The sequence below is a fragment of the Lactuca sativa genome, chromosome 4 (genome assembly GCF_002870075.4).
Source record: "Lactuca sativa cultivar Salinas chromosome 4, Lsat_Salinas_v11, whole genome shotgun sequence".
In the NCBI taxonomy this organism is placed as follows: Eukaryota; Viridiplantae; Streptophyta; class Magnoliopsida; order Asterales; family Asteraceae; genus Lactuca; species Lactuca sativa.
In genome coordinates, this window is record NC_056626.2 from 357,264,346 (window position 1) to 357,287,715 (window position 23,370).

Here is a 23,370-nt window from a genome sequence, read left to right on the forward strand (position 1 = left end):
GAGGATCTACCACACCTTTGGTGCCACCAATTGAAGATCCAGAAGCTGCACTTCACAAGAAGACTGATAAGAAGACACCACTGCAAGAATTAAAGTCATCATTTTCAAGAAAGACGGGAAAGAAGACAGAAGAGTCAAGTTCATCCTCAAGGCACAAGAGCAATTTTGAACATTTGGATCAAATACCCGTCCAAACCGAATCCGAATACGATATCGAGCCGGAATTTGAAGAATATACGAGCGAACCCGAGAACGAGCCAAGGAACGAGATGGTAGCAATTGAAGAGATGTCCATGGGAGCTTACAAGAAGCGGATCCGAGAAGATGTGGGTCCCGGTTTAGTCCAACCCGCAATACCTGTCACTGCCACATTCGAGCTGAAGGGGCACGTCTTGACTGCACTGAAAAATATCCCATTTTTTGGGAAAGATCATGAGGATGATTTTAAGCATCTAGATGAAGTCAATGACATTGCGGATTACTTTAACGTCCCAAATGTCAACAGAAACACCGTCTTGCTTAGGATGCTTCCCATTACTTTCAAGGGAGCTGCTAAAGAGTGGTTAAAATCACTTCCACCAGGCACGATCACCACTTGGGCTCAAATGCGTGAGCAATTCCTAGACCAGTTTTGCCCACCATCCAAGATAGATAAACTCAAGAAGGCAATAGCCAACTTTGAGCAACAGCCAAGGGAGTCATTATACGAAGCATGGGAGCGGTACAAGGGCTTGCTCAGGAATTGCCCTCAACATGATCTAAATGTGCAACAAGAGATGTCGATTTTCTATGATGGGGTCAACGTTATGACGAGACAACTCCTTGACTCTCAAGGATCTTTGACAAAGAAAAATCCAAGGGAGTTCAAGGAGCTAATTGAAGAATTCGCGAAGCACTCTCGCGAATACCGCAACCCTAGGCAAGATGGAATTAAAGGCGGTGGAGGGGCCCAAACTGAAGAAATAGCAGCTGTGATGGCTATGTTGAATAATTTGGATCGAAGGATAACACAAATGGACCAGTCAATTCATGCCATAAGAGTGGGTTGTGAGAGATGTAGTGGTCCACACTTGACCAAGGACTGTAATTTAGATGAGTTTGGGAACAGAAAGGCTCAAGTGTGCTACTCGAGTGGGGATAAGTTTGATGAAGACTGGAGGAAACCAAGGAAGGAGTGGTTGCCATATGAAGAATATAAGAAGCAAAAAGAGGAGAAGAATAGACAGACAGGTCGAGGCTTTTATCAAAAGGAGCAGCCACCAGCTGAGAAGAAACCCGATCTAGAGACCATGTTGATGAAGTTTATGGAAGCTTCATAAAAGAGACACGATGCTACTGATGTTGCTATTAGTGAACAACAAATGTCAATAAAGAATCAACAAGCCTCCATCAATAACCTTGAAGTACAATTTGGTCAACTGGCCACTCTAGTTCATGAAAAGTTGTCCCCAAAAAATCCTGAAATGAAGACCCAATCTCATGTAATGGCCATAGATACTGAAGAAGAGGCCATCTCTGAGTTCCTGGTGGCATTTGAAGAAGAACCACAACAGTCCGATCCAAAACCAAGGAAGCCAAAGTTCGAAAGTGAAAGGGTTGCTGAAACAGCTGCGCCACGACGTGGCACTTGTCTGGCCACGACGTGGCCCTTGTCTGAACAAAAAGTTTCTGAGCCCGTTCCTGTTTATCAGCCTCCTTTGCCATTTCCATCCCGAGCTGCACTTAGTCCACCGGAACGAGAGCATCTGGAATTTGTTAAACACATGAAGGGAATCCCGATTAATACTCCCTTTGTCGAGTCCTTATCCAAAATTCCCGAGTCTCAAAGTTTACTGCAAGCCTTGATAGACACCCGTAACCAATTAAAGAAAATTTCTAAGGTGATTCTAAGTGAGCAAAGCTCAAAAGAGGTGTTGGGAGAGATACCTGAGAAGATGGGGGATCCTGGACGCCTCACTCTTCCGTGTGAGTTTAGTAACAAAATGAAGGTTAATGCTTTAGTCGATTCTGGGGCTAGCATTAATTTGATGCCTTTTTCATTTTATCAAAAGTTGGAAATTCAGAAGATGAAGGCTACATGAATGACGATTCACATGCCGAACCGTTCAGTGACACAACCCCGAGGCATCATGGAGGATATTTTGGTGAAAATTGGAAAATTTGTTTTTCCAATAGATTTTGTAGTGTTGGATATGAAGGAAGACCCCGATTTCCAATTATCCTTGGTCGTCCATTGCTTAACACTGCTAGAGCTCTTGTTGATATTCGTGAGTCTAAGCTCACTTTGAGGGTTGGAGATGAAAAAGAAGTTTTTGGGATAGAAGATGGCTTCCAAAGGAATCATGTTAAAGAAGAGGTGTTCACAATCAATGAAGATAATGAACTAAAAGAACTAGAAAAGCTTATGGAAGAAAAGATCAAGACAGTTCATCAAGTCAAGAGAACAAAACCAAGAGCATCTATTCCCTATTTAGTTGAAGTCATTGCTAACAAGAATCCACCTTCTTGGGTGAGCAAAGAAGATGATGAAATGACAAGTGATGAAGAAGAGGTTACTTCAAAGGTGACAAGGCAAACGGTGAAGGAAGAGACAAGTGGTATGGAGCTGAAGAGTGAAGAAAAATTAAAGACTCAAGGGATTAAACGCAAGTTCGATGTAGATGAGGTCAAGACAAAAAAGGTAAATTCGAAGAAGGTGTCAAAAGACGTGTGCAAGCTTACAAGAGGCGTTTCAAGGAACAAAAGGTCCATCTGGTGATGGACTCTTCAGAAGATTCAACGTAGGAGGCACGGAGTCCAACTCAAGACTCCAAGAAAAAGAAGCACTTCTTGGGAGGCAACCCGAGCCTGGTTTGCATTTTCTTTTCTTTTAAAAAAAATTTAATTAGGAAAAATATCAACTCATCGTCTAATAACTGATACTTGGTAAAAATTAGTTGTGGGGTACTTTAATTAATAAATGGAATGCAAAGTAGTTAGTTAAAATGTGTGATTTTACTAATTTTTTGCGATCAGACATATGCCACGTCGTGGTCTGCTAGTGCCACGACGTGGTTACAGAGCAATTACGGGGATAAGAAAAAAAAAAAATTTAACCGATTATGTTATTTTTGAAATCCACGACATGGTAAAAGCATGCCACGACGTGGCCTTTAAAATCAGGGGGGGACCATTTCTTAAACCTTTTGACCAAGCGAATGTTCCTCATTTGCTCACTGCCTCACGAACGGAAACAAAAGGGTCCCCACAGCCAATTTCTTTAATTTGCCTTCCAAATTCTTCGAAGTTCTTGTCTTCTATCTCCATTTGGTATGTATTTTCGCCATTAATTGTAGTTATTGCTTACAATTTTTACACTTTCATGGTTAGGGTTTATGTGAATAATGACATTGCTGAAATTGGTTGAAATTAGTTACTGTTTTTAGGTTGAATGTTCTTTGAATAGCCATAGGAGCAAACCCCAAGTATTGTTTTTGGTTAAAATTAGGTATACAGTGACCGATCTGGACCCACGTCCCGAGTGCGTGCCACGACGTGGCGAGCTAGGCCACGTCGTGACTTCTGGGCAAACAGATTAATTTCTTTTTAATGTTTTGGGTGTTTGTTGCTTTGGTTTAATGTTGTTTACAGAAATGGGACCTAGAAGGGCTGTTCCACAGGAGGAGAATCCAATTAATGTGGCGAGTATTCATCCTTTGTATTGGTTTCCACAAAACATTCCCCGACCATTATTGACTACCTATGAAAATCGGTTGGGATGGTTGTACAACAAGGAATTTGCGATAGCTCCGATTGTTGGTTGGGGATGGCTCGGTGGTGTGGGAATGGTGGCTGAGTTAGAACAATATTGGACGAAAACATACGAAGGGGATCATTTTTCCTTCACTTGTCACGGGTGGCGGAATTTGTTTGCAATTCAAGAACCCGTGTACCGGGAGTTATCGGTGGAGTTTTTCTCTACCGTAGTATTCGAAGAAAGTACCATTGACTTTAATTATAACCGACCACTTGTGTTCCGGTTGGGTGGTGTTTATAGGGAATGTAGTCTTCGGGAGTTTGCTTGGCGGATGGGACTTTACACGGAGGTGGAGACTCAATCTCCATTCTTCATACCATTTCTGCATGGGTGTGTTTGGGATTTTACTCCCAGTATTATGGATGTCCAGTTCTGGCGAAGTATTACCAACCACAAGTATAATACTCGTGACTCTAGTGAGTCACAGATTCAGAACCCCGTTTACCGATTTCTACATCGCCTTATTACTTTTTCTATAAATCACAAGCATCATGGTGATAAAGTTCCTATTCAGAATTTGTTCTATCTGTGGAGTCTTATTACCCCAGGGGTTTGCTGTGATTTACCATATATGTTGGCGAGGTTCATGGGGAAGAAAACGGCTAATTCTAGGCCTGGGAGTCCGATTACGGGAGGATATTTGGTTACTCGCCTTGCTCGGTCGTATAATATTTTGACTCACGACTTTGTGAGGAATCTTACCCGATTCCTGGACACTGATTTAACCATTCAAGTTTTGGTAGTTATGCGGGTAGTGGTGAATGTTAGGGGCGGTTTTGTTATTCCACCAGTAGATGCGGAGATGGAGGAGGCACAGCTAGAGCAGCAGCCACCGGCCAGACCGAGGCAAAGAAATGTTCGAGCTAGGGGAGAGTTGGAGAGAGAGCATGTTGCTCCACAGCAGGTACAAGGAGTACCCACCGACCCTTTTCAGATTCGGGTAGGAACTTATTTGGATAACCTCCGGGAGCATGCCATTTATCACACCCAACTTACTGAGGGTATCTATTCACATTTGGGTGTGACCCGACCACCTTCTATGACACCACATTATCCTTATTTCCCAACATGGGAGGAGCTTTGGAATCCGCAGAATGATGGGGCAGGACCACGTGGAGCACAGGGACAAAGAGATGATGATGGATTTACGTTCTATTTAGTTTCTTTTGTTTTGTTTTAAGTAGTGTTTGAATTTGATTTGTAAGACTTTTTTAAACTATGATGTTACTCTTTTATTTCTTTTGGGTTGTTCCATTTTTTAGATTAGCATTGGAATTCTCAGAAGCATATAAGGTTAAGTCAAGAGTCGTGTTTCTCTAGTCAAGTCAAGGAAGGTTAAAGTCATGAGTTGGAACCCACAATTAAAGATAAGTGTGGGGTACGTTAGAGGGAGAGAGGTTACAGTTGGAAAGTAGATTTACATAGAAGAAGTCTTAACCCATTAAGACACTAGTCAAGCTGCTAGAATGATTAAAGTAATGAGGAATTTTTTTTCCCTGACGTCCAGTTTCCAGGACGTGGACTTCTTACACCACGTCGTGGCCTTCATCCAGTTTGCAGAATTGAAGATGCCTTCTATTCGCGTTTTGATCTAAGTTCACGACGTGAATCATTTTATACTTTCCCACATTTTCTACATATTTGCAACCACTTTTAAGAACTGAAGTTTCGAGTTATGTTCGTGGTTTATTTACATACTCCTCCAGTTCTACACCAACTTTATATTTTTGAGAGGTCTGTGTTCGAGATGCACGTTTTCCACACTTTTGGAGATGCTTACACCACTATCCCAGCGGAGTCTGTTCCTTTTTCTCCCTTTTTCTTAATTTTGATTTAATTTAGGCATATAATGAGGACATTGTATGAAATAAGTGTGGGGTAGGGGTAGAAAAAGTAAATTACTAGAAAATTTGAAAAGTGAAATTTTTAATAATTGAATCTGGTAATAATAATTTGAACTGTAGTTGCTGGTGTTATGTGGGATGATCCGATAAGAGTTCAAATGTTTAGTTGACCCAATATACGTTATAGTGCATTTGTGGCCTCCCTTATTTTAGTGAAATCATGGAGCAAAAACATAACCCCGCTTGGTTTGAGGGATGCAATATGTTTAGCAGCCTAAACCTGAAATGTATCCAGGAAAATTATTATCGTTAACCAATAAAGGTTGAAGTTGAGCGCCCATGCTTAAGCATGTAGGGTTTTCGGTGAAAAAAGTGATGTACATGTGTAAAAAAAAGAGAGAATTGCAAGAAAAGTTTGAAGAATTTTGTAGCAACTAAAGTGAAGATCAAAAGATCAAAATTCCAAGAAATTCAAAAAGTTGAAGATACCAAAAATCAAATCAAACAAGGTGGTGAATTCAAAGAAATCAAAGATCAAATTATCAAGGAAATGAAGAATTACAAAGGGCTCCATAGTGGTATCATAAATTGTAATTCTAGATTATGTATGCTTGGGTTGCTCAACCAAAAATACCTTGAGGTTAGGAGGTTTTTTGCGGATGGATTCAGAGGGTTGCATAAAATGAGAATTGTTCGAAAGAAGTGGGCGAGTGTTTATGAAGATTGTGAGTATTTAAAGTATGGGGGTACTTTAGGAAACTTTTAGGCACAAATGCATGCGTTGAGGACTTGGCATAATGGTTGAACTAGAATCGGATTGTTCTATGTGCTGATAGTAAATTAAGGTTAAGTTTAAATTTGCTTGAGGGCAAGAAAAGCCTAAGTGTGGGGTATTTTGATATTGCCATATTTATACCTATTTTCAGGCAATATTTGAGTACATTTTTATTAATAAGTTGATAATATGTTTAGAATAATCATACTTATGACATTAAATTGTTATTTTCAATCAATTAGAAGTATTTTCGAAGAGAGGGACCAAAACCGACAATCTATAGAACATGGGAGACTTGGAACACAAGAGATGAAGAAATCCACGGAAATTACTAAAACCACGTTGTGGCATGGATATCCACGACGTGGCATGAGTAGCCTTGAAGATAAAGATCGCGTAGAGAAGGAGACCTTACCTGATGCGGATAACTTGGGGGCCACGTCGTGGCATGTATATCCATGACGTGGCGCGGGATTTTTAAGGTTATTTAAGCACCCTTGACCATTACGAAAAAGAAGGACTTTTGGCCAGAGAAAGGAGTTCCAGAAGACGATTTGGAGCAGAAGAAAAGTTTTGGGAAAAGGCTTTCAACACCAAAAGAGTGAAGGTCCATAATTTAGTTTATTTATTTGTTAACTAGGAACATGTTTCGTTACACTTTGATTTGTATTAGTATGTTAATTGCTATTATGAACAGCTGAATCTAGCTACTCTTGTTTAGCTAGATGAAGCTTTCAACTTATGAATAGCTTAATTTTTAAGGATTTATTTAGTTGGTAAATAGCTTGTGTTTGATTTATAGTTACCTAGCATGCTTGTGTTTGTTTCTTTAATTGCTTGATTACATGTTCTGTGTAGCTTAGTGACCTTTAACTGCATGAACTTGTTTACCTAATGATTTAGTGAGCATTAAATTGTTAGAGCTAGGATTGACCAATCTTAGTTAGTAATTAGAGTAAATAAACTTAGCTGTGTTCGAGAATGTGGATTGTGACTATAATTGCGTTTATATAATAAATCTTGCATAGCATATTCATATTCATAATTGGTTCTGTGTTTAATTGTGTGTAACCATACATAGTTTGACATGAATTAGTTAATTATTGGTAAAGTTAGAATTAAATTACTAATACAATTAAAGCCAACTAGATAGTCCATAATTATTAGTTAGCCATAAGGAAGAAGTGGATTCAAACTAGACAAGAGTGTGTTTTTACTTATTGATTGAATTTGAGTTAAGTTCATCTGATCTTGTAAAATCAAATAAAACCCTTTATAAACTTGTTAATAATTAGGCTAATTTGATAGCAAATAGATTAATTAGTAACACCGTTCCCTGTGATTGACACCCGACTTACCCAAGCTATAATGTAATCTGACTAGGTACACCGCCTATAAGTGCATAGTTAGTTTAAGTTTGTTAGGTTGTAAATATTAAAATTAGTGGGTACTTTCGTGCACATCAGTCTGCTACACTGAAGATCTATGTTGATGTGTTTCGTGATGATGTTGATCCAACTCTTTCTAGAGGAATGATTGGATCATTCCTCTATCTTACTACCAATTGTTCTGGTATAATATATGCAACCACCATGTGTGCACACGTCCCATAACGCCGCATACACACCATACACACCAAGTCTTGGCTTCACCATCTAGTTTCCCTATTCACAAGTTGTTGCACTGGGTCTGACAACTGTAGCTCTTCTTGAAATTATGTTGAAGTCCCTTTGCAATGTTCTCCTTAACTCTTCCATGTGTTTTCTTATAGATTCCTCAAGTGTTCCCATGTCTTTGATGATTTCATTCTTCTTGTTGTTCCATCAGTACCTCCAACATAATTTTTAGTTCTTCCAATATGGTTAATTCTTCCTTTCCTTGCATAAACTCTTTGTTTTCCATCCTTTTGACATCTTTGAAGTGGCTTCTATTTGTTACCATCCTTAGAACCCAGTTAATTAGTATTAATTAAAAGATTAATTTCAACGTTATCTTAGATTAACCTCCTAAGACTAAGGCATAACAATTAAGAATGGTAGGTTTAATATTTTAACCTAAGATTACCAAATCAAAGTTAGCCTAATCAAAACTCGGGCATTCGGTTAACAAGAGCATAAGGGATATTAATACCAATGTCTATAGGCACAAACATCTCAATTCTAATTACCCACTAAAGTCTCCAGTTTAAGTCTAAGTACTAATATAAGCACCTAGTTCACTTAAACCAAAGTTATGAGACCAAAATGTAACACCCCTCACATGGGCCTATCCGAAAATAACCTTTAATAAAATCATTTAAAATAATTTCAGAGTTTTAGTTATGGAATAATAGTCCCAGGTTTAAATCAAAATATTTGTTTAGAGTTTAAAAGTTGATAATGGTTCCAATAAACACTTCCTAAAACATTTATTGGTTTAATACAACGTTTCATGTTAGAGTACTATAACATATATCAAAACAAAGGCTTAAGAAAACATTACAAACCAAAGGTCTTCTAAATATCCAAAGCTTATGAGTCTCCTAAGCTTCTGACAACATCTAATAACCTCTAAATTTATCATCAACAAGTAGGATAGGCTATGTGGAACCTAGTGAGTACAATCACTGGGTTTGATATTATACCAATCATGTCTGAGTTAACAATCAACTCATATATAAATATACAAACCCATACCTTCTCAGAACAACAAACACAACAATTACCAATTTCGGGCAAAAACATATCTTTTAACAAAGTACATTGTCATTATTGACAATGTCCATACAAACTTGACTATTAAATAACCAAAACCAAGTGAGTATACCTTGAATAGTACCTTCCAATAATGAAAATCCAAAATGAAGTAGTTAAAAAATAAATACTCAAGCGAGCAAAATAAGGATAAAATCCCGTATTCTAAATTCAATATTCCACTACGTCCAAGAGCAATATAAGAAATTGGATTTATTATCCACTCATAACATAAGGGTCTTACATGCCCAAAGAGTTTCCTTATAATATTTAAGTTCCTAAAAAGAGACAAACAAGTCCTAAAATAACCAAAGGGGTAAAATAAAAGCAATCCCAAATAAGTAAGATGTAATGCATACAACTACTCCCAACCCATTTTCAATCTCAAATTCCAGCTCACAACAAATATCGGATGCAAAAACCTCATGATAGACAGCCAACTTTGGTACATGTAACTACTCCTAACCCATTGTCAATCACAAAGTCCAGCTCACAAAAAATATCGGATGCAAAAACCTCATGATAGACATCCAACTTTGATACTTACATCCGATAAAAAATTAATGATGGTCGGGTGTCAAGAACGCGCGATAAACAAAATTGATGAGCTTCCTGTTGGGTTTTGAGTTAGTAGTATTGCGTCATTAGGCTTTTTGTTTATAGTCCATTGTTCTCACGGTTCGGGCCTATCCAGCCATGTTTCATTTATTAAGGTTAGCTATATAATGTGCATGCATGCACCATGTATGCAGTAGTTTTCGATCTTATCTATTGTAACCCTAACACACCTCTATAGTAGCAATTCTTCGTAGAGTTCTTCTGAGGTTGTGAATTATTAATCATTCGACACTAGTTCTGATTCATCTTGTGCTCTTAATTGCTTTATGTTATTTTGTTACTTGTTTAGAATCTCATCGATCTTAACGAGTTTTAAACTCATCAATTGGTATCAGAGCAGGTGGTTGTGTAATTCATACCTATCTCTTTTGTTTGAAGAAAATCTTTAGGGTTTTCACATTTATCGAATCTATTGAGCCGTCATCCCTTCATTGACGTTGTTCTTAGATCTTGATTTTTCCCTAATATCGTTTTACAATTCTGATTCTTGACAGGTAAATAAATCAAGTCATCATGTCACACTACGATTCTCAAACCAATCCAATCAACATCTCCAATAGCATTGGTTCAACTACGTGCATTTTGATCTTGTATACTCAAGTGCATTGGCTCAGAGGACATCGGATATTTGATTTGGGAGGCTATTACAGTAGGTCCTTTCACCCACTCCGAAACCAGCGGAACCGTCAAGACACAGAAAGAGTACAATCAGCTTATGATCGATGTAAAAGATGTTCCTCAAGACGAGAAAGACAAACTGATAAGTAATGTGAAAGTAATGAGGATGATTAGATTCGCTTTACAATCTGACACTTTTCGTCTGGTGAGCTCGTGCACTACTGCAAAGGAGATCTGGGATAGGCTTAAGGAGTTATATTCCACCGATGAGGATCTCGAGCATTCAACTCAAACTCTTCTACTTTCAGAGTTTGGTCACTTCAAGCAAAAGCCAGATGAAAGTCTCATTCAAACATCCGATCGTTATAACCATCTTCTCAGTAAAATGATTAAGCATGGAATCGGTAGAGAGGGGATTGAGCAGAAAGTCACTTTTATGAATGGTCTATGGCCATAATTGATGGTTGTGGTTTTAACTGTTAAAGCTCATGAATAGTTTAAATCCTACTCGTTGGCAAAGCTTGTGGGAATTCTCAAGTCACATGAAAGTGTTGTGACAAAGGAAACGAAGGTAGTCTCCCGAATGGGATCCTTGGCTCTTATCTCAAAGGGTAAGAATATAGTTGAAGAAGAAGAAGAGTCAAATCTTTCTGAGTGTGATCTGACAAATGAAGAATACGCATTGATGGTATTAAATCCCAAGAGGTTTTCTAGAAAGAAGTTCGCCGCCAAGAACTGAATCTGGTAGGGAAGCTATAGCTCGAAGAAAGCGAAAGATGAAGTTAAAAGCATTCCTCAGAAAGAAGAATAGAAGAAGGAGGACAAACTTGTGGGTGACTCGGGCTATGACTGTAATTACTGTCATGGCAAAAACCATCTAGCGAAGGAATGCATGTTAAGGAGAATGAATGAAAAGAAAGAGGGTGAAGATGACGAAGCTTACTACATGCGTATGCTTGAAGAGACAAAGAACAAAAAGTCTAACAATAAATCCATGCATGTGTTAGTTATGCTGGAAAATGTTGTAGAAAACGAGTTTGCTGAGTGGAGGTATGGTCTACTGACTCGGAATATGAGGAAGTTCACAAGCCCACTCATGGCAGGGCATTTCTTGCGAAGGAAGAAGGATCTGAGTTTGCTGGAAAGTGTTTGATGGTGACAGCTAGAGTGTCACAAATGAGAGTGTTGAATCATGGAAGTGACCATCTTAAACTTCGTCTACCGCAACCCTCAAGGATCCGCAGTCAAACCCTACTCATGAACCTCATCTGAAGTCATCATCCAACTACAGTCTTACTTACTCTTTACTTAGTTTAACTTTATCTACTTTTTTGTAATGCTCTCTATTGTCCAGTATGCCTTGCATGGCTATTCTTAGAGATTTGATCCAATGTAATTCTTGAGTCTCTATATATAGAGCTCATTCTTTCTCAGTTATAATAATCTTCTTTAAGACTATCAATTAGATCTCTCTATTACACATCTCAAATCTCTCCTTACTCACAAAATCCTCTTGAACATAACTGATTATTACCTCTCTTTGGAGCAAGTCATTTGTGACTTTATCACTAAGCTTGATCTCACTCACTAACTTGGTCTGAATACATTGCATGTTATAAATCAACTTATGTGTATACTTGATATATCACCTGCTGTCATTTATATTTCCTTACATTTCCGCAACTAACTCTCTAATTATCTAACTCGTTAAATTATTATTGTTGAGCTTTTGGATCCTTTCAGATAAACTATTCTGCAACTATACTTGTTCTAACATTTGTTCAAGTGTGTCTCAATTTTTTCTCTCAACAGAGAGTCAATGCTACAGATGGCGGATGCGATGAAGCGAAGGAAAGGGAAGATAAATGCTTTACTGCAAAACCAGTTGGAGAACAGATCAACAAATGTGATCAGTTGATCAAGAAGGTAAATTCCATCCATAAATCTGTCAAAATACATGTTTCTAACTATGAAAAAGAATTAAATGATTTAAATTCACCTATTCTAATTTAAGTGGTTGCCTAAAACAAACACGCCTCACTAATTCTAAACTAACTGATCAAATTAGCAGGGTGTCTTCCAAGAGTGAGGAGTGAAGGATATGGATAGAGAAGAAGGATTAGAATTGATTAGGGCTAGAGACGAATTGATTTATTTTCAACGTGACAATTTAACGTTTATGAAACAAAGGAATATTTTCTGCTTGATTGCTAAACGTCTTTATTCCAACATTACTCAATTGCATTTAGATTGTGAAATAGGCAAAAAAAATTCACAAAATGATTTTGCCTTCCCTTGAATTACAGGAAGGCAAAATAGATGTTGATTACTATAATTGTGAATCAATTGTCTCATCTGAAGAAACGTCTAAAGCCTAAAGAATTTGATTGGGCAAAATTGATTCATTTATTAAGTCCAAGGACCACAAGGACATGCTCAAAAACTTACTGGATGAAAATGATAAATTGAAAATAAAGACCGAAACTGTGCAGAAATTTGACTCATCGAGTTCTAAGTTGAGTTCGGATAACAAGATTAATGCTGAAAATACATCTGAATTTGATGAGGATAGTGACATGAGTGAAATATCTACATAGAATGAGGTTGACTATTCAGAATTTATTAAAACCGAACCTAAACCGAAAGTCCTTATATCTGAAAATTCTGTTGAGTTTGCTCGCTTGTCTAAAGAAAAGATCAAAGTCTTGAAGGAAAAGGTTGTGGTATACCAAAAGGTACAAAACAGTACCAAATCAGGTATACACTACTGCTGGAGTAACTAAGAAGCATACAGTTGAATTAACAACTCTAGTAGATGAAGATAATGCTGATGGTTGTGACAATCATTTTTGGTCAGCCCCAATCGACAATGCCGATGAAACGAAAGGCTTGTCCGAACGAACCTCGTGGAGAGTCAAAAACGTATACGTTTTTGAACCACTAAATAAACCTTCAAAGTTCGATAAAGCCAGCACAAGTGGCACCAAGGACGTTCAGTAGGAATCTTCGAGAGGTTCAAGCGAACCTAATTCCGTGAGAGCTGAACCTCATACCTGGAAGATAAAACCGAATGTGAATATTAACAAATCTTCCAAGCAACTTGCAGAGCAGAAACATCAGAAGAATCTCAACGAGAGGAAGCAGTTTTGGAAATGCCAGAAATCCAACTATGTACTAAAAGAAAAAGCTTCTAATCAAGAGACGAAACTCGAACAATGTTCACATTGTCATTCTTGTGCTTCACAGAAACAAAAGGTTAGTTTCGCTCGTAGGCAATCTGTTCCTAAAAGTCTTTCTGAGAAATCGAATAATCCTAAATCCCAACCAAAGAAAACTCCTATCAAGGATGTTAAAGGGAAAGGAAGGCTCGTCTCAGATTCTAAAGATTGGAAGAAGAAGGCGGCTACTAACCCTAGGAAAGAGAAGAAATAGTTTGTTAAGAATCAAAATAAAGAAAAACAAACTGATTCAAACAAATTGAATAACAAAATCAAAGTTTTCACCATTAAAAGGAAGGATCAAACCACTTTAATAAAACGAACATTCACGCTTGATCTTTCTATCGGTATTCCATGCTCTGTAAAAGGCTCACCAGGACCCAAACAACTTTGGGTTCCTAAATATGCTTAATTTTTGCAGGTTATTTATGACGAGCAGTTTGACGACGAATGGTATATTGATAGTGGGTGCTCACGTCACATGACAGCGAGAAAGGAAGAACTAAGGGAGTTTTGGGCTTTCAAAGATGGTCGATGTGTCAAGTATGGAAACAAGTCTTATGGCACAATACAAGGCTATGGCATGATCACAAATGGGGATTTCTCAATCTGTAAAGTTGCCTATGTGGAAGGATTGCAACACAACCTGATCAGTGTTTCGTAATTGGTTGTGGGTACTAGCCTGATGATTTCATTTGATTATGAAGGATCATAGATCATAGAGAAGAAAACAAAAACGGTTCTACTGAAGCCACAACGAAAAGGAGAGATGTGTCCGTTAAATCTAAAATTGATACGAGGGAAACCTGTTGTCTTCTTGTTAAAAAAGGCTCATTCTAATGATAGCTGGTTATGGCACGAAAGACTCTCACACCTTAACTTCAAAGATATCAACAAGCATGTTCTTGGTGATCATGTGTGAGGTCTTCCCCTCTTGAAGTTTGATAAGGATCATCTATGCTCTGCATCTGAAATGGGGAAGCAAAGCAGGAAGAGTCATCCAACTCTTATGAACACAAAAATTATTAAACCTCTTGAACTGCTACACATCGATCTTTGTGGGCCTTCAGTTATTGAGAGTGTCGGTGGTAGTAAGTACATCCTAGTTATTGTTGATGATTTTTCATGATTCACTTAGGTATATTTTCTTAAACAGAAATCAGAGGCAACTCCTAAACTCAAGATCTTCATAAAACAAGTAGAGCTTCAACTAAGAAAGGTGGTCAGAAATATAAGAAGCGACAACGGGTAGGAATTCAAGAACCAAGATTTTGAAGAATTTCTAGCCGAAAAGGGAGTCACACACAACTTCTCCACTCCTTATACTCCACAACAGAATGGGGTAGTAAAAAGGCAAAATCGTTCGTTGTGTGAGGCTTCTTGGACCATGCTTAGCTTCACTTCTCTTCCTTTGTAGTGTTTGGCCGATGCTATTTATGCTGCTTGCTATACCCAGAACCGATCCTTTCTCAATAAGCGATTTTCGGTTACACCATATGAAATTCTTAATAATCGTAAACCTAATGTCAAGTTTTTCCATGTCTTTCGTTCTAGATGCTTCATTTTCAATTCCAAAGAGAACTAAAATAAGTTTGATGTGAAAGCTGACGAAGGGATTTTCTTGGGGTACTCCCTAACCTCCAAGGCATATAGGGTTCTCCACAAAAGATCGAAGAAGATAGAAGAAACCTATTATGTCTCGTTTGATGACACCTATATGAAGAAAATTCAACCAAGCGAATATCCAATTGAGGAAATCTTTCCTAAGACATGTCAACTTACCATACTGGTATCCAATACGTTTGAAGAATACATGATGCTCTTTGATGAACTTGAAAAATCCATCAACTCCGAAGAAAAGGAAGCCAATAACAAAATTGATAATCTAAAGAAGATAATCGATGATGCTGCAAAAGAAATGGAAAGAAAACCTTCAAGCTCAAGCGAACCTCCAAAAGAAAACACTCCATTTCAGGGGGAGGGTTTATCTTCAGCAATGAATCCGCTTCGCCTTTCGATATGGAGAACCCATCACCAACCATGACCAACAACAGTCCATTCGAAGGGGAGCCTTCTGAACATATTAATGAAACCATGTCATCATTCGAGTGGGAGAATTGTAGTAAGAATGTGAATGTCGATGATGATTAATCAGAATTTGAATAAGAAGTGAATGCCGAACTGGATCCTACCTACGATCCAAATTACCCTCCACTTACTAAATGGACAAGAGCATCCGAAATCAAGAGTGATTGATGAATCATCTGAGGGAGTCCTTATATGCTCTCAAGTTAAAGCGAAGCGAACTGCTTTATTCTCTCAAGTGGAATATTGCATGTTTAATTCGCTCATCTCCTAGATAGAACCAAAAACAGTTAACACTGCACTCGATCACTCTGATTGGGTTTAGGCCATGCAAGACGAACTCAATGAGTTCGAACGAAACAAGGTTTGGAGATTGATTCCCACACCACCTGATGCATATGTGGTAGATTTAAAATGGGTGTTTCGTAACAAGACGGATAAAGAAGGCAACGTCATAAGGAACAAAGCGAGACTTGTGGTGAAAGGATATTGTCAGCAAGAAGGGATCAATTATGAAGAAACCTTCACTCCAGTAGCAAGGTTAGAATCAATACGGATCTTTCTGGCATATGCTGCACATAAGAATTTTGAGGTTTTTCAAATGGATGTCAAGTGTGCTTTCCTAAATGGGGAGATGGAAGAAACCATATATGTTGAACAACCACCGGGCTTCGTGAATCATAAATATCCTGATCATTGCTACATCTGGACAAGGCGGTTTACAGTCTAAAGCAAGCTCCTAGAGCCTGGTATGAAACTTTAACTCGTTTTCTCAAAATGTCTAAATTCAAACAAGGTTCGGTTGACCCAACCTTCTTTCTCAAGAAAGAAGGCGACCACCTTATGATAGTCCAAATTTACATCGATGACATCATCTTCGGTTCCACGAATCCCAGCTTAACAACTGATTTCCGAAAATTGATGGAGACTAAATTTGAGATGAGCTCAATGGGTCCAATTAACTTTTTCCTTGGCCAGAACATAAAACATGGACCAAAAGGTATCTTTATCAATCAGGAAGCATACACAAACACTATGCTAGCAAAATTTGGCATGACAAGAAAATCAAAAGTGAAGGTTCCTATGGCATTTGGAACGAAGCTAACTCCTTCTCTGGAAAAACTGGCGGCTAATATGACTCTCTATCGTCAACTGATAGGGTCACTAATGTATCTTACAGCTAGTAGATCAGATATCATGTTTTCTGTTTGCTATTATGCCAGATTCCAATCCAATCCATGTGAACCTCACATGGTGGCTATTAAGAACATTCTCAGACACTTAAAGAGAACCTCGTCTCTCGAAATATGGTATCCAGCTAAATCAATCTTCTTCATTCAAGCGTTCTCTGATGCCGATCTTGTTGGTAAATTTGTCAGCTGGCAGTCCAAGAAACAAACATGTGTATCCCTATCCACTTCTGAAGCTGAATATATAGTCGCAGTATCTTGTATTTCACATGTCGTCTAGATACAAAGCCAACTAAGAGATTATGGCCTAAATATGAAGAAGATTCCTCTTTACTATGACTCAGAAAGCGAAATCCGCATTTGTCACAATCCAGTGCAGCATTCCAAGACAAAACATATTGCACTACGATATGACTTTATCAAGGATCACGTAGAAGACGGTAATGTTGAAGTTCACTTCATTCGATCCGTTGATCAATTGGCTGACATTTTTACGAAATCCTTGCCTGAAGCAATCTTTAATAGAATACTCCAAGGCTTGGGAATGATGGAAGCTGAATCTGTACCGAAACCATCTTCGCTTCCTTAAGTACATCCTTCGCTTTCACCTCTTAAATTTTCAACAAGCGAAATAGGGCAAACGCTCGATCTATTTCGGTTCCGATTTTTTCGGGCACCGAACTATACTGAAGGCTCGGTATATTTCGCTTCATTCATCAAAGGTAAATTCTCGGTTGACACTTGATGTATACTTTTTGTATATTTTTCCTTTCTGTTTTTATTTCTTTTTTAGAAAATTTCAAAAATATTTTTCCTTTCTATTTTTTATTTCTCTTTCAGAAAATTTAAAAATACAAAAATATTTTCTTTTATTTTTTTAAATACACTCTAACACAGTGGCTGCTAGTCTCAACAATGAATCATGGGGAAGGTATATACTCTTACTCTATCTAGTAGATAAGTGTCCCTAGAAGCATGCTATTGTATGTTGCCCAAAGCCTTAACGACTTTATAGTGAAGCCTTACTGATTTGATTCATACCAATCGTCTCTTCCCAATCAGGCTGCTAAATTCACTTAATTCATGAGCTACCTTACTCTTCTCATATTGAGTTAAGAGTTTTTTGCTTGGTCACTTATATATAGCAGAGGTACTTTCGGTTCTTTACCCATCTCACACATTCTTCTCCATTATCTTCAATTCCATAAAAGTAACCCTTGAGAATCTCAGAATATACCACTAAGGTTTATGGTTACACAAAATCTGTGTTAATGATCTTAGTTTCATTTCACCATGAACTAAGTGAAACCCACAATCCAATACCTTTAATGAATTGCGGTGAACTACTGAAACCACTCATGTGGCAGGTACCAGGAAATCTCCTTTATTTCAGTGAGATCTTTTTGAAATATTCCAACACAAGGATATTTCAACACTAAGGTTCCAGTTTTTCTTTTGTTTTGAGATTTTAACAAACCTACTTCATGTTTCTGGCTACACTGGCCACACAATTACATTACTTGACTTTCAATCTTATGTCAAGGTTTGTAGTTCGGTTGAAGCGAAAACCACCCTTATAGCCTAAACTCTAAAAAAATGCCTTTCATTTCTTCTTAAAAAGCACTTGATTGTACTTCAACGGGAAACCACACAAACACTTCTAAGTCTCTCTTGACTTTGAAGGAAGAGATTCGTACCCGGGATCATCCGTTTTATGTCTCTCAAGACATCACTACCATCCCAAATAAACTATTTGCTTTATTTCTTTTTCATTGGCACACTCTTGCACGAAGATCTTTATGATCCTCCAAAAGTCTAGTTCGTGGTACTAATGGTAATTTTCAGTTGTGTAGTTTCACCTCTTATTCACTGGTGGTCTTACATGTTAAAAGGCGAAAGGAGCTCGGTTTATTTCTTTGACCTTTGAAAGGGAGAAGGATTCGTTTCTGTGAATGGAAGTTCAAACATTTCGATAATGTGAAGAGACGCCAAATGGATTAATTTCAAATAAAGGCACGTGAAATATGGAACGTCACATACTGTCACGCCAACTGACACGCTTTTCAGGGTTTACAGTTGTCAAATCACGTCCAATCGAGTGTTGGTTCCAAAAATCTCACCTACGTGATCATTACCGATTTTATCTCTCATGGAAATCGAATATAAGGATTTCTTATTATTCCTTTCTTCTTTATCTCTCACAAAATCTCTCAAGAATTCAAACGGAAAAAACCCTCTCTATTGTTCATCTTCCTCACCAAGCCTCAACAATGGCGGAATCATCCTCCGTTCGTGAACAAACCGCTCAATCTTTTCTCCTCACGATCAAGCCTAACCAAAAACTAATCATCGACTTGATTCCGTTCAAGTATGATTCTTGTATGCTGCAGATTGTTGAATGTCTTAAGTACTCGCCACTGGTGCATGCTCTTTCCAAAGTCGAATGTGTGCTGATGTGTCTTCTCTCTCAAGTTTATTCTTCTGCAAAGTACGTCAAGGTTGAGGAGTGTATTTCGTTTGATATTTTTGATAAGAAGACCTCCGTCTCCAAAATTAGGTTTTGCTCTCTTTTGTGACTACCTTTTCGTGACTCAATGGTGAATCCAGACTCGATTACGACTGCTCAGATCTTCGAGATGTTCTACAACATGGGGTACAATGATGTTCTATCCACCATTACCAAGGTCAATAAATCTTGCCATCCTCCTCAATGGAATGGGTTGTTTACCCTTCTCTTTAAGGGTTTTTTTGAGCGAGTGGTTGGGTATGACGGTGCCAGCAAAGGTTTCATGACCATTATCTATGGTCTGTACCATGGCATAAATCTCGATTATTGGTCTATTCTCTGGACTCAACTGGTGCAAAGCTTGAATTTGTCATCTCGTCACACTGAAATTTCATGTGGGAGATTCTGGACCATGGTTACATAAAGGGCTATGGAGAAATTTCAAATTCCAGTCATGGCGGACTCTTTATTATCTTCAATCGCCACTTTCCAAACCAAAAATATCATCATGGCTGACTCCTCCAAGTTTCCCTTCATCGGTTCGGTCCCTGAAACGATGTACAGATTTGTTCTAGATTTGTTCCTGCTGCTAGTATTCTGCTGCTAGTATTCTCATTACTGAATACAAGAAATTACCTTTCTCAGGTCCTAGGGAAATCACGTCTAAGATGCAACGTTCCCTCGATGAAGCTAAAAAGACAAAGAAAGGAGGAAAAGAAAGGGGACAAAAAGAAGGATGTTCAAGAGGGTCCATCACTTAAACCTCTCACACCCAAGAAGTGAAAGGGTCAAGCTGCTGAATCTTCGGTTCCTAAAAAGCAAAAGCTGAAGAAGAAAACGCACAAGCAAAAGGTCTCATCATCCAGTGATAGTGAATACGTTCCTTCTGATAATGATGTTGAGGACGAACTTGAGCAGGAGCAAGATCATTCTGACAATTCGGTCCGTGAAGTCACTCATGAGGTAATTTTTACAAACAAAGTTCCATCTCCACCTCCTTCTCCTCATCAAACTGTTGTTCCAATTTCCATTGCTCCATGCCCTCCTCCAATGTCAACTCAACCACCTACCTCTTCACCATTACCACCACTACCATTACCACCACACCAACCAAAACACATGTTGATGTCAACATATCTGATGCGGGGGGAAAACTTCTTGTTTTGAAATCCCTGTCACCTCCAAACCACTTTCCCCACCTCACTCCGATGAGTCAGACAACGTTCTTGGTGACAATGACATGGAGTTTGATACTTTCCATTACAGCCCATTTACCTTTCAGAGTGATGATGATGACGATGCCCCTATCACCTAAAGGCAACTTAAGGCATTGAAAGAAAAGCTTGATACTCTGCTCGCCTCTTCATCCCAATCTTCTACCTCAGCATACTCTAATGCTTCTATTAAAGCTCTTGTGGCTACCTTGGTCCAGCAACATGATGCTTCTATTGAGAATGCAACCAAGGCAGTTGATGCTTCCACCAAGAAAGCGACTGAAAATGTCGAAAAACTAGTTTTGGATGCTAAAGTGCTTTTGGAGTCTGTTCAAGCCTAATCACAACAAAATGCAAACCTTGTCAATTCCACTGTTGACAAGCTTACCTCTATATTACAGGCCGAACAGTTAAAATTTGAAACGGTTCACAATAGTACTCAACTCACATCTTGATAAATTCTAGGCTAATTTAGTGTAACAACCCAAAGTTCGTTCCGTCGTCGTAACCCGTTCTGTCTTTTAAAATTCATCGTCTTGAATTGTTTCCGTTCGTTTCTAAAATTAATTCATTAATTTTGAGTTTGTTATTATGACTTAATAATTGTCCAAACGCATTAGAAACTCGTGGAAACATCCCGAATTTTATTTAGAAAAATTTTAGTTTTATTCTGTCAAGTTATAAAATAATTTAATCGGGTACGACCAAAAGTCTCGCTTATCAACAGTATCGGGTAGAATTCCACCGTATCCCAAACTTTGAGCATATATAAAGTTGAGAGAGCCTCATTTGAAGCCTTTCCACTCTCTCTACTTTCTCTCTCTAGAACTCGAAATCAAGCCAAAATCATCCAAAACAAGCTCTAAATCATCAAGGTAACTATCCTAACTCCTAGTATAACACCTTTGGCCTTCAAATTCGTGTATTATATGAGAAATAGGACCTTTAGCAGGAGTTTACGGTCCTACAACATCCTTAGGCCGTGAACTCACATAAAAGGGATTTTTGGGCCACAAAACCCTTCCAAAACTCATTTAGAGCCTAGATATGACATAAGGACTTGTTTGCATGGACTTAGAACACCTTGATCTCTTCATTTAGGGTATAAGCATGAGTTTACAGCCCAAGCACATGCTTGGACCGTAAACACCAATTCATGGGGAGTAAACTCCTTTTTAGGTGTTAAAATGCCACTTACACACCTCAAAAGCCTTATAATGAAGTCTAGAAGCAACCACAATCAATATAAGGGCCTTAAACATGCTTTAACTACTCCCATAGGATCTTACGGCCGTAAACCCCTCATGAATGGGTTCTTAGGCCGTAAACTCCTAGTTCATGGTTAAATGGTGCCTTAAACTCACTCCAAGGCTTGTATTATGACTTACAAACACTTGTAAAAGGAGCTACGACCACCAAAATATCAAAGGAATGAGTGTGGGGGAGTTTACGACTGTAAACTCCTAGTTTACTATCGTAAACTCCATTTGATGGTCCATTTGTGGGTTTAATTCCTTTCCATGCCCTAGATTGGATCCTAGCCAATGTTCCCAAGTGAAATAAGACCATTTAGCACCATAGAACACCCCACCATGAGTTTACGGCTGTAAACTCATGGGGAATGGGTCATTAGGGCCGTAAACCCTCTTATGAGTTTACTCTTGAAGAGTAAACTCCATATCCAAGCCGTATATGTCCATAGATGTCACCCGGGTCACTCCAAACACTTGTAATGAAGTGTTTTCACGTCTTGGAGTGTATAATCATATCTAAATTGTAGTTCAAATCCTAATTAGATACAAATGTGTATCTTTTCATATTACATAGGAACCTCTCACACGTTCAAGCCCCAAATTAACGTTTAGCATCCAATCAGGCACATTTTTCAATCGGTGAGTTCATACCCCTACCATTTTTAATGTTTTTTAATTTTTTTAGGGGGAATACAAGCAAAAGTACAAGGAAATCTTGTACTCAAACTTATGATTTTACTTGATCCATTTCATATTTCGTATGCTTTTAACACAAAAAACTGTATTAACCAATCGTTCAACATGCAGAGTAAACCTTCATGTTATTTGTGAAACTCGTTTTAAAATGTTATATTTTATATTTCACAAATGAATTTCCATATCATTATTGTTAAAAGCATGAATCTTAAAGTATTAAAGTGTTCTTGATATAACTCCCTGTAGATACGAAAGGACAGTTAGAAACATATAATAATACGAAAGTACACCTAGGAACAGAACGAATACGAATGCGAATACGAATACAAATACGAATATGAATACAAATACAAATACGAATACGAATACGAATATGAATACGAATACGAATAGGATAGATACACGAATACGAATACGAATACTAATATGAATCCGAATACGAATAGGAGTAGGAATAGGAATACGAATACGAATACAAAAGCACGCCTTTGGATGACGCCAAGACTTTGGAAATACAGTTAGTGTACGCCTTGAGTGTCACCAGAGTTTCGAAATTAATTCGAAAGTACGCCTCTGGACATCGACTGAGTTTCGGAAACATACGCCTTTGGATGTCGACAGAGTTTCGAAGATACGTCTAATGTACTCTTTTGGAAATCACCAGAACATCGAAAATACTATTAATGTACATTTCTGAGTGTATCCAAATATTCGAAAATACAACTAACTATAGTAGATAATCGAAATTCGAATGTAGGGTAGCTAAGATATCAGAATACCTAACTAATACTATAAGTATGGTAGATACTAGTACATCGAAATCCG

At 38.2% G+C, this 23,370-nt stretch overlaps 1 non-coding gene across 1 annotated transcript; it reads right to left on the bottom strand.

Moving 5' to 3' along the window:
- Window positions 1–653: 653 nt before the first annotated feature.
- On the bottom strand, window positions 654–760 carry LOC111896380 (small nucleolar RNA R71). Its single transcript, XR_002851878.1, has one exon. It is a non-coding gene; the product is annotated as a small nucleolar RNA R71 (small nucleolar RNA).
- Window positions 761–23,370: the final 22,610 nt, after the last annotated feature.